This window comes from Rhinatrema bivittatum, chromosome 1, assembly GCF_901001135.1.
Source record: "Rhinatrema bivittatum chromosome 1, aRhiBiv1.1, whole genome shotgun sequence".
Classification (NCBI taxonomy): domain Eukaryota; kingdom Metazoa; phylum Chordata; class Amphibia; order Gymnophiona; family Rhinatrematidae; genus Rhinatrema; species Rhinatrema bivittatum.
The window spans coordinates 33231150-33243955 of record NC_042615.1 but is presented as its reverse complement, the minus strand read 5'-3'; the positions used below and the strand labels follow the sequence as shown (position 1 = coordinate 33243955).

General features: G+C 44.2%; 1 pseudogene; it reads right to left on the bottom strand.

Annotated features, from left to right (window-relative positions):
- Positions 1-6130: 6130 nt before the first annotated feature.
- On the bottom strand, positions 6131-7731 carry LOC115092481 (annotated as a pseudogene).
- Between the last annotated feature and the right edge of the window lie 5075 nt (positions 7732-12806).

Here is a 12806-nt window from a genome sequence, read left to right as displayed (position 1 = left end):
AATTTGTTTGCACACAGTGTATTTAGTATTTATATGTATTCAAATTTACTGTATCTTCAGCTACTCATTTTTACTTAGTTTTTAAATTATATGCTTGTGAATAAAAAAGAAAAATTCTTTTATAATTCTCATACATATCATTAGTGCTTTTTCCCCCTTTGGTGCCTTTTGTGGTTGTATTCTCTGAGCACTTTATATTATATATCCATAATATATCAGGCTTGGTAGTGTGTCCGTCCGTGCTCCCGTATGTTCCGCAGCCCACCGATAGATGGCGCTATAATATATCGGGCTTGGTAGTGTGTCCGTCAGTGCTCGCGCATGTTCCCCAGCCTGCTGATAGATGGCGCTATAATATATCAGGCTTGGTAGTGTGTCCGTCAGTGCTCCCGCGTGTTCCCCAGCCTGCTGATAGATGGCGCTATAATATATCGGGCTTGGTAGTGTGTCCGTCAGTGCTCGCGCGTGTTCCCCAGCCTGCCGATAGATGGCGCTATAATATATCGGGCTTGGTAGTGTGTCCGTCAGTGCTCCCGCGTGTTCCGCAGCCCGCCAATAGATGGCGCTATAATATATCGGGCTTGGTAGTGTGTCCGTCAGTGCTCGCGCATGTTCCCCAGCCCACCGATAGATGGCACAGGTGGCTCCCTGGCCGCCTTGGAGGCTCAAACATACCAGAGGTACGAAGGACAGCGGCCATCGCAGGACAGGCAGAATATAGCAGAGGAGACCCTGGCATGCAACGAATGGAGTGCGTCCCGCGGCACACGCTCCGTTTGCAGTGAGGATGAAGTCCTGCCATTCGTGGTGAAAAGGGAAGGCCCCCATGTGCCGCGATCGGCATGCTAGGCCTTCATCTTCACCGTGAACGGCGCAGGTCCCGTGGCATGCCGGTGAGAGAGAATGTGTGTCGGGGAGGGGAGGGTGAGAGAGAGCAGGAGGGTGTGAGAGAGAGCATGGGGGGATGCTGGTGACAGGGAATATGTGTGTGTGAGAGAGGGAGTTGACAGAGAGCATGGTTGGTGAGAGGGGAGTGGGGAGGGTGTGAGAGAGAGCATGGGAGGTAAGAGAGGGTGGGTGGGGGGAAGCTTGATTGTGGGTTTCAGAGAGCGGGAGCCTATAGGAGGGGAGGGGGATACCGGTGAGAGAGAATATGTGTATGAGATAGGAGAGGGGGTGTGGGGGAGTGCAAGAGACAGCTTCGTTGGTAAGAGGGGGAATGCGCGGGATGCTTGACTGTGGGTTTCAGAGAGGGAGCCTGTATGAGGGGATGTGTGTGTGTGCCAGAGAGTGAGGAAGCCTGTATAAGGGGGTGTGTATGTGGAAGGGACACTCTTACAGTGAATTTCTATGGAAATTCTGCTCAAAATATTTAAAAGTTTGCAACTTTAAGTAATAACTCTTTTCTTTAATAATTTAAAATGTAATTACTTAAACACTGTCATGTAAAATGTGTTATTTTGACCAATATAAAGTTTGCAGAATTCTGCAGATTTTTCAGTTTTTGTGCGCAGAATGTTCAGTTTTTGTGTGCAGGATTTAACATTTTTTTGCGCAGAATTCCCCCAGGAATAAAGAGGAACGTGAAGCAAACGCCGATAGCCATCAGCGACATCCAGGAAATATGCCTCCGAAACGCCAGCAACCACCAACTTATGAAGAAATTGCACCCCAAAAAAAACGGCATGCTGAAGCTCAATGACGCCATAGAGCAGCCATGTCACAACAAGAGCTGCAAGAGCAACACGATGCTAATGCCATTAGCCAGCAGCGATGTCGAGAAGCTATGGAAGAACAGAAGCTTAAAGCACAACATGAAGCTAATGCTGTAAGTCACCGGCAACGCAGAGCAAACATGACTCAAAATCAACTTCAACAACAGCGCAAGGCAAACGCTGAAAGACAAAAGGTTGCACAACAACATCAAAGAGGACGTCTGACTACATATGTCCGGTCCCGCAACACTACTTTGCTTCCCGAAAATTTCAATGAAAACGAAATAGAATAAAGTTATCTTGGCCAAATGGATGCTACATGTCCATTTAACAATGCCAAGCATTTCAAACAGGAATTAATGTCAAATTGCTGCCATAAAGGGACCATTGCTTTACAAGAAATATGATTGCATCCCTCCATTACATATTACATGAATGGATCGGATCCACATTCCAAGAATTTCATGGCAAACATAAGATCCTACAAAAGTGCAATGGCGTTTGCCTCAGTGGGAGCACAAGTTGACCAATTACTGACCACACGTTCCAGTCCTTTTTGTTACAGAATCCATAGGAAAATTAATCACGCTACATCTGCATTACACCCAAATGAAGGTGAAGCACCAAAATATGCCCAACTGTACATTTTGGATTCCGCCCAAGCCTTGACAGAAAGAATGAAACATCAAGCAAACAATGGATGCATTCCTGTCATAATGGAGAACCTACACAAAATTCTGGAACATATCAATCCATTCTCTACAGAATACAAGAACATGCTAAAATTTGAACAAGACGAATTGTTAAAGGCAAATCTGGAAAACAGAACGCCAATGGAATATTGCATGAGTAGTTAAATCACAAGCAGATTGTGATAAATTGCAGGAAGACCTTGTGAGACTGGAAAATTGGGCATCAAAATGGCAGATGAAATTTAATGTGGATAAGTGCAAGGTGATGCATATAGGGAAAAATAACCTATGCTATAGTTACACAATGTTAGGTTCCATATTAGGTGCTACCACCCAAGAAAGAGATCTAGACGTCATAGTGGATAACACATTGAAATTGTCGGTTCAGTGTGCTGCGGCAGTCAAAAAGCAAACAGAATGTTGGGAATTATTAGAAAGGGAATGGTGAATAAAACGGAAAATGTCATAATGCCTCTGTATCGCTCCATGGTGGGATCGCACCTTGAATACTGTGTACAATTCTGGTCACCGCATCTCAAAAAAGATATAATTGCGATGGAGAAGGTACGGAGAAGGGCTACCAAAATGATAAAGGGAATGGAACAGCTCCATTATGAGGAAAGACTAAAGAAGTTAGGACTGTTCAGCTTGGAGAAGAGACGGCTGAGGGGGGATATGATAGAGGTGTTTAAAATCATGACAGGTCTAGAGCGGGTAGATGTGAATCGGTTATTTACCCTTTCACATAATAGAAAGACTACGGGGCACTCCATGAAGTTAGCATGTGGCACATTTAAAACTAATCGAAGAAAGTTCTTTTTCAATCAATGCACAATTAAACTCTGGAATTTGTTGCCAGATGATGTGGTTAGTGCAGATAGTATAGCTGTGTTTAAAAAGGGATTGGATAAGTTCTTGGAGGAGAAGTCCATTACCTGCTATTAATTAAGTTGACTTAGAAAATAGCCACTGCTCTTACTAGCAACGGTAACACGGAATAGACTTAGTTTTTGGGTACTTGCCAGGTTCTTAAGGCTTGGATTGGCCACTGTTGGAAACAGGATGCTGGGCTTGATGGACCCTTGGTCTGACCCAACATGGCATGTTCTTATGTTCTTATATTCTTAATGTGCAACCCAGAAGAACCAATGCTTCCACTGCTAGAGGAGAAATTGCTGCCATTTTTCAAAGTGCAGATGGTACACCCCTAGAAAATAGGGATATTACAATTCATCCCAAAAGCGGAACTTTACAAAATATATCTATCCTTTGTAGACTCTGCGACCCTATATGCTACCCTTTGCTTTTCCCATATGGGGATTCAGGGTGGACCACAGATCTGAAGAAAGCTGTTGGTCAAGGAAATGTGACCCAGCTTCAATGGTATTCATACCATTTTGCCATTCAAGATGGCAACTTTAACCAGTTCCTCAATGCTGGGAAGCTGAGACACCAATTCATGGTTGACGCCTATTGCAAGACTGAGGCAAACCGTTTGAATTGGTGTAGAAAAAATCAAAACACAATAAGAGCTGAAGACTATGATGTCCTTCACCAATTTGTCACACCCACAATTTTGAGAACATGAACATACTGCCTGGAAAGAAAGTCATCTTGCCTTCAACCTTCCAAGGAAGTCCAAGAAATATGGCTCAAAATTACCAAGATGCTATGGCCATGGTGAGGAAATATGGTAAACCTGACTTATTTGTAATGTTTACCTCAAATCCTACATAGAGGGAAATCAGGGAAAACTTACTTCCAGCTCAGCAACCATACAACCGGACAGATTTAGTAGCTAGAGTTTTTCAGTTAAAACTCAAATTACTACTTGAAGATTTCACCAAACACCACATATTTGGACGTCTTAGGGCTATGCTCCATGTCAACGAGTTCCAAAAACGTGGTTTACCACATGGGCACATACTGCTTTTCATGGCCCCGGAACACAAAGTCTGGAAGAATGAAATAATTGACAAAATTGTCTGTGCTGAACTCCCTCTTAAAGATGCCCACCCAAGCCTATATGACATTGTAAAATCCTGTATGATACATGGCCCATGTGGTCCATTAAATCCAAACTCGCAGTGTATGGAAAACAACAAATGCGCAAAAGATTTCCCAAAAGATTTCTGTCCAGAGACCAACAGCGATGTCAATGGTTACCCAAAATATCGATGTAGAGATGATGGTAACTTTGTTGAACTTGGAGTAAACAAACTGGATAACAGATGGGTGGTGCCATACAATCCATTCCTATCTCTGAAATACAAAGCCCACATTAATGTAGAGATTTGTAGCTCAATTCAAAGTGTTAAATACCTGTTCAAATACGTTTACAAGGGGCATGACTGTGCAAATATTCAATTCCTTACTGTTACCACAGAAAAGAAAGTTACTATTGAATGGGACGAAATTAAAAAGTACTTGGAGACACGATATGTAAGTGCACCTGAAGCATGCTGGAGGCTCAGGGAATACAAAATGCACCACCAAACTGATCATGTGGAAAGATTACATGTCCACCTTGAGGACAAACATACAATATGTTTTATGCCAGGCAAGGAAGCTGAAGCTGTACAACAAAAAGCCACCAAGTCCAAACTTTTAGTTTGGTTTCAACTTACTCTGGAAAACCCTAATGCGTGACAGCATTTATATATTGAAATTCCCGAACACTATACCTGGGATGACAAAAATTCTAAATGGAAACCACGTCTTTAAGGACATCAAACTACAATAGGCAGAATGTTTGCTGTCAATCCCACCAATGGAGAAAAATGGTTCCTCCAAATTCTCCTTCTCAGTGTTACAGGAGCAACATCTTTTGAGCACCTAAGAACAGTCGATGGAAATCCTATCCCCTTTGCAACTTTCCAAGGCGCATGCATTGCAAGGGGATTAACTGATGATGACTCAGAATGGGATGCTTGCCTAACTGAAGCTGCAACCCATCACATGCCAGTAAATCTTAGGCAGTTGTTTGCATTTATTTGCATCATGTGTGAGCCTTCAGATGTAGCAACATTATTCCACACACACTAGGACAATCTTATGGTAGACTATAACAGCCACTTTCCTCATGGAAAAAAAGCTCTCTATTTCACACTAAAAGAAATAGAATTTGTCCTTCAAACACATGGAAAGTTATTGGCAGATTTTCGCCTACATCTTCCAGTCGGCAGGCATGACGACCCAATCCATTCTGGAAAATATTACGATCCAATTGCCGAAAAGCCATGTTCCAAGACAAGTTTAAAATGCTGAACACAGGACAAAGAAGGGCTTTCGACAACATCAAGGAAGCAATTGAAAACCCTAACTCACCCAAATGTCTATGCTTTATTGATGGTGTAAGCGGTAAAATATTCCTGTACAACACAATCATGCACTATGTATGTATCAAAAATGAATTAGTCTTGCCATGTGCATTTACAGGCATAGCAGCAACGTTCCTTGAGGGAGGCAGAATGTCCCACAATCATTTCAAGCTGCCTATTCTAATAAATGAAACATCAACCTGTAACATTCGACGTGGGAGTATTATGGCAAATGACCTAAAGAACGTCAAAGTGATAATCTGGGATGAGGCTTCAATGGCCCCAGCACATGCAGTAAATGCAGTTGACACACTCTATAAAGAGCTCTTAGCTGAAGATCAAAAGGTTCCCTCTACAAACCCATTTGGAGGTGCGGTCTTTCTTTTTTTTTTTTTTTTAAATTTTGATCATCGATTACTCTCTTTTCTTCTTTACTGCTCTGCTACCCTTCCGAAAACAAAATGTGCAACACTTAATGCTAACTATAAGGAAAGCCGCCAGGCAGATGATCAGGAAGGCTATAACGTCCAGGCAGTGGTACTGGTACCATGTGAGAGAGTGAGCAGCAGGTCTCAAGTTCTTTGCCCCTTTGTGACGCATAATAAACTCAATCCAGAAGACAGCTCTGTCCAGTGGCTTTATAGGCTGGTCATGGTGAATCTGGGATAACGTCAATGCTCTTTCTTTGTATGTGGGGTTGTTAATGACAGTGTTAAGTGCATCCACCATATCTTGTTCTTCCAAAGTGTTAAAATCCAAAACAACTGCCATTCCTTTTGCCTTCATGTGGGCCAGGTTATCTGGCTGATCAGCAAACAATGGAAGGCCAACCATAGGAATTCCATGATATATGGCTTCATATATCCCATTGGTTCCACCATGAGTAATAAATGCTTTGGTCTTGGGATGACCGAGAAGATCATTTTGGGATAACCAGTCATAAAGCTTAGTGTTCAGTCCTAGAGTTTCTGGTATTTTGCCACTGTACCTTCAAAGCACCTTTTGTGGAATCTTGCTCAAGGCACTTGCAATGATGTTCCCCTTTTCAATAGTTAGATTTTTTACCATAGAACCAAGAGAAAACACCACAATGCCATCCTCACCCAAGCTCTGGACAAATTCTTCCATGTCCTCTGGCAAAGGTTTCGTAGGTTGGCAGTGAATTCCTCCAACAAACTCAAAATTAGGCAGAAAAGGGCGAGGATATTCGAAGTCCCAGTATGTTCTGATCAACCATATCTCAGCCTTGCCCATGGTTTCACAGAATGTTGTAGGCTTCCCTAACACCCTACTGTAATAGGAGTCCCATTCCTTCCAATCCAAGAACTGCAGCAGGTCGTGGAGGAGATAAAGGAACAGGTTTTCAGTTCTCTCCAGGAAGCTCATCCTCTCCTGCAGTTCTGAGGTGGCAGCTGGTACAAAGGAAGGAGGAGCAGGCAATTGTCCACACAACCTCTCAAACACAAAGCCTGTGGAAAACCTCAGGCTGTAGACAAAAGGCACTTCAAGTTTCTCGGCTAGCAGCTCCCCACACGGAAGGACCGGATCTGAGAGGAGGACGTCAAACTCAGACAGCCGTAGTTTGCTCAGCAGGTTGCGGTTTTTCACTGCCCCATCACAGATCTGCTTGTGCAAGGAGGCAACGGCTCTAGAGAGACTCTTCATTGTCCTATAAATCTGCCAGAAGGAGACCTGATGCCTTTCGTAGATCCAGAATTTTAAGAATGCCTCCCAATTGGCTCGCAGCTCGTCTGAAGTAAATCCGACCCTCACAGTCTCAAAATGGAAGCCCAGGCTCGTGTTTTTGCTGGCTGAGAGGGAGGCAGAATGTACAAGGACCGTCACCGCGTGGCCTCTGGACATCATCTCTTCTGCCAGAAATCTCAGACTGATCCAGTGGCTGTGCTCAGCCGGCCACACTAGCACATTGCTGGAGTGAGCTGCTCTCCCGGCAAACAGCAAGTGAAAAAGAAAGGTTTTGCAGAGGCACTGTCTTGCTGGCATAGCTCCTGCACATAAACATCCACAGAAAGAGAGAGAGAGAGGGCGGACAGCACATGCAGCTCTTAGCAGTCTGGATGGCTTTGAGAAAATGGGTGCGGTCTTTCTTTTTGGTGGAGACTTCAGACAAATTCTCCCCGTTGTCCACATGGCAGCAGAACCAAAATACTTTCTTCATGCATGAAGAATAGTGACAGTTGGAAAAATATTCAGGCCCTACAGTTACACAAAAACATGCGTGCCAATGACGTCCCAGCCTTTTCACATTGGCTTTTACAACTTGGAAATGGAAACCTGCAAGACCCTGAATTATAGGAAGGCATCTTCGAAATTCCTCCAATCTGCATTGCGAATGGATGTATTGTTGATGCTGTCTTTCCTGAGATCATCCGATCAGGAGATGACAGCATTGCTAACCATGCAATCCTGACTCCAAAAAACCAGGAGTCACTTGCAATTAATGAAAATGTCCTTAGACAAATTCAATCTGAATTAAAATGCTATACCAGCATTGATTGTATTCAGCAAGACAGTGCAAATGCCGAGGAGGCAACAAACTATCCAATGGAGTTTTTGATCAGTTTAACACCAGCAGGTATGCCCCCTCATTGACTTAACTTAAAAGTTGGTGCAGTAGTAATGTTACTACAAAACCTTGACTCGAGGTCTTTGCAATGGCACAAGAATGGTCGTCAAACAAATGATATCAAAAGTCACTGACTGTGAAATCCTCGCTGGATCTTTTAAAGGTACCAGGGTATTTATTCCAAGAGCTATTCTTGCACCCAGTGACCCTGACCTTCCCTTTACATTAAGACATAAACAGTTTCCCTTGAGACTTGCTTTTGCTATGACCATCAACAAAAGCCAAGGACAAACACTGGATTCAGTTGGAATTTATTTGCCATCTCCAGTATTCAGTCATGGACAACTTTATGTTGCATTCTCAAGAACAAAATCCTTTCAGCAAGTCAAGGTAAAGGTCTTAGGAACTGATCAACAAGGCAACTTAAAGAAAGACCATAGAGTTTATACAAAAAATGTCATGTACAAAGAGGTTTTCGCCAAATAAATAAACTTTGCCAGCCCTGGCTTTAGCAAATGTGCCTCCACGTCCCTTGCCCTGGGTGAAAACAATTTCGTTTTTCCTTTTCAGCTAACGCTTCCATACAAGAGCATATGTGCCAATAAAAAGGCTCGCCACCTAGGCGTAGAATGGGTTCAGTACAGTTGCTAGTATATATATGTAGTCTTTGTTTTGCACATTGCTTATGCTTCTTGTTATTTCTGCTCTGTTTTTATGGTGTACTGTTTTTTTTTGTGTGATATCTGTTCACTAGTTGTGCTTGTCTAGTGCACCTGTATGGAAAATCAGGAAAATATGGAATGAATACACAAGCAAAAAAAAAACAAAAACCAGGCATATATCTGTGTGTATGCAATGCATCTAACAGTCTGGAAATTAAACATAGGTCAATATTCAAAATCAAACATTTAAATGGGTAACTTGTGAGTTAAATGGATAACTTTTGAGTTATCCATCTATATGGCTTTGAGTATTGACCTCTCGCAGGAATTTTATTTCTTTATCTCTTCGTATATACTGAGAAATTTTCAAAAAACAAATTCTAGTATAGATGCATACGCACATTGGGGCAGATTTTTAAAAAGTACACGAGCGCGTACTTTTGTTTGCACACCCGGTGCAAACAAGAGTGCGCCGGATTTTAAAAGATACGCTCGTAGTCACGTGTATCTTTTAAAATCCGGGGTCGGTGTGCGCAAAGCTGCGCAAAATCGGCAGCTTACGCGTGCCGAGCCGCGCAGCCTGCCTCCAGAATCGGAGCAGCCTCGGAGGGAACTTTCTCTCCGGCGCCCCCCACCTTCCCTTTCCTTCCCCTAACTAACCCACTCCCCAGCCCTAACTAATTCCCCCCTACCTTTATTGCAAAAGTTACGCCTGTCTGAGGCAGGCGTAACTTGCGCGTGCTGGGCAGGCTGCCGGTACGCCATGTTCCGGTCTGCGGTCTGGTCCAGAGGCCGCGGCCATGCCCCCGGAACGCCCCCGGGCCAGAACCACGGCTGCGACCCCGCCCCCAGAATACCCCGGATGATGCGCCGGCCGCGACACGCCCCCACAACACGCCCGACACACCTCCCCCAGGAAAGCCCCGGGACTTATGCACGTCCCGGGGCTTTGCGTATGCTGGCAGCCTATGCAACATAGGCTCAGCACCCAGGGAGAGCTTGGGGTAGGTTTTTGGGGATACACGCATATCTTATGCGTGTACCTCTTTGAAAATCTGCCCCATTGTATCTCAAACTTTGGAAACATTTAAACTTTTCCCAAAATTCGAAGAGTTCAGAAATCTTGGCAACTCTATGACTTGGTTGAAATGTTTCCCATTATAGAACAGAAACCTCAGATATGAAAGTTTTGTTTATCGATGTTGTTGAATAAACAAGGGTAACATTTGCTTTATTGTAAATGATTCTTAATTAATTTAATTTTCAAAACCCCAAAAAACAGATAACTTATCCAGATTAGGTTAGCTGAATAAGTTATCAGGCATATTCAGTGAGATACTGTAAATGTCCCATTTAATATCCTCAACGGGCCTCATACATTAAGCCACATTAGACCATTTATTGCGTAAAAATGCTGTTTTTCACATGGTAAATGGACTAATATGTGAATAATGCAAAGAATTTGAAATATTTCACTTTAAATGAGCCCCAGCACTGTACATATGCTAATGAACTCATTAATACCCTAAACTAAGCTAATATTTGAATTGAAATTAGCCTCAGCTCAAGAGTTGTAGCTAGGGTCATGTGGCTGACCAGCCTTTATTTAAATGTCCAGAGAGGAGCATGCAATGTGAACATGGGGAAGACTCATGCGGCCAAAACAAACCTAGAGAAGGCTCAAAAACCCAACAATCATTCTTCTCTCCAACCTCAGCTGATTTGCACCAGTCTCCTCCTTCCTGCTTCATTCCTCCCCACAACAACCTATTCACACCACAGTCTTCTCTCTGACCCTCACCTCTCAAATCCACTCTCTCTCAACCTTCTTTTTCTCTCTTTCTTCTAATCTTCTCCTCCCCTCCTTACTCCCTCTGCACACTTAAGGGTAGATTTTAAAAAATTGCGCAATCACGTACTTTTGTTCTCGCACCAGGCGCAAACAAAAGTACGCTGGATTTTATAAGATACGCGTGTAGCCGCACGTATCTTATAAAATCCGGGGTCAACACGCGCAAGGGGGTACACATTTGTGCAACCTGCGCGCGCCGAGCCCAGCGCGCGCTGCCTGTTCCCTCCCTTCCCCTACCTAACCCACCCCCCTGGCCCTATCTAAATCCCCCCTTACCTTTATTCCACGATTTACGCCTGTGAAAAGCAGATGTAAATCTGCGCGTGCCGGCCGGCTGCCCCGCTCCGTGTTCCGATCCCGGGGGCTGGTCCGGAGGCCGCGGCCACGCCCCCGGAACTCCCCCGGCCCGAAACCATGCCCACGTTGCCGCCCCCAAAACGCCGTGTCACGCCCCCGAAATGCCGCATCATTCTGCCATGCCCCCTCCCGCCCCCTCCCGCCCCTTTTAAAAAACCCCGGGACTTACGCGCGTCCCGGGGCTCTGCGCGCGCCGGCGGCCTATGCAAAATAGGTGCGCCGGCGCGCAGGGCATTTAAAATCCGCCCCTTAATTCTCCCCCTCCTGCATGGGCATAATTTAAGTTTTCTGTCTGGGAGAAGGGTATTTAACATACCACTTGAACTTCTAGCTCTAATCCTGACATACTTGCCTTAACAGAAACCTGGCTCAAGGACACGGACACTGTCCTCCTTAACCAACTGCCTTTACTCAACTCCAGCATCTTTTCACTTCCGCATCCAAAAAGAAGAGGATGAGGTCTTCTGCTAGCCGCTAAGAAAGAGCTCAGATTTCCAGCCCACTCCACCAATACTATACCCAAGCTAGAAATTGGTGTTTTCAAATCAACACACCTTCAAATTTGCCTAGTCTACACCCCCCTAGACCTCCTTGAGAACGACCCCTCCCCATTCATTGAATTTGTATCAGAAAATATTGATTTGGATAGCCCATCCATCATTCTCGGTGATTTCAACCTCCATGTTGACTCTCTCCCCATCACACCCACATGCGACACCTTCCTCACTTTGCTTAAAACCATGGGATTCAATCCAATTATAACTGAACCTACCCACAAAGCATTCCACATACTTGACTTAATATTTATAAACTCCTACATCCTCTCTGACAACACTCCCTCCTGCCTCCCTGTCCCATGGTCCGACCACACACTTATAGCTACCTCCCTATCGATAAAAAAGAAACCGTCCCCCCAACACACTAACAAAAAAAACCATACAATTCAGAAAACCATGCAGCAGAGACAAACTTATCACCTCCCTCTCCAACACCCTGGTAAACCTTGATCTTACCGATACAGAAGCGACAGTCTCATCTTGGAATGAGGTCACCACCAGTATAGCCAATACCCTCTGCCCACAAACCACAAAAATACTAAGCTCCTCCACAACCCAAAAAAAACCCTGGTACACACCTGAACTGAAAAATCTTAAACACTCCCTGAGATGCCTAGAAAAGAAATGGCGGCAAGACCCATCCCCTCCTGAATTGGCAAACTACAAAACCACCCTACACCATATTGCACAACTATCCTTAAAACAAAAAAAAGACTTCAATGCCAGTAGAATCCATGACTTACAATACAATGCTAAAGCCCTCTTCACTTACGTCACTGAGCTCACCAAAATTGCCACCCCCACCTTGCCTGATGAAGACATCCAAACTAAATGTGATAACCTCGCATTATACTTCAGCGACAAAATCTCTAAACTAATACAACGTTTTCCCTCCACACCCCAGCCCAATACACTCCCTACAATAACCCCCCTCACTTCACTTAACACCTTTGAACCAGCCTCATCCTCTGAGAAGGAAGCTATTCTAAAGAAAATGAATCCAGCACGGCACCCATCTGACACCATCCCCACCAAAACACTATTATCCATCCCCAGTACAATAG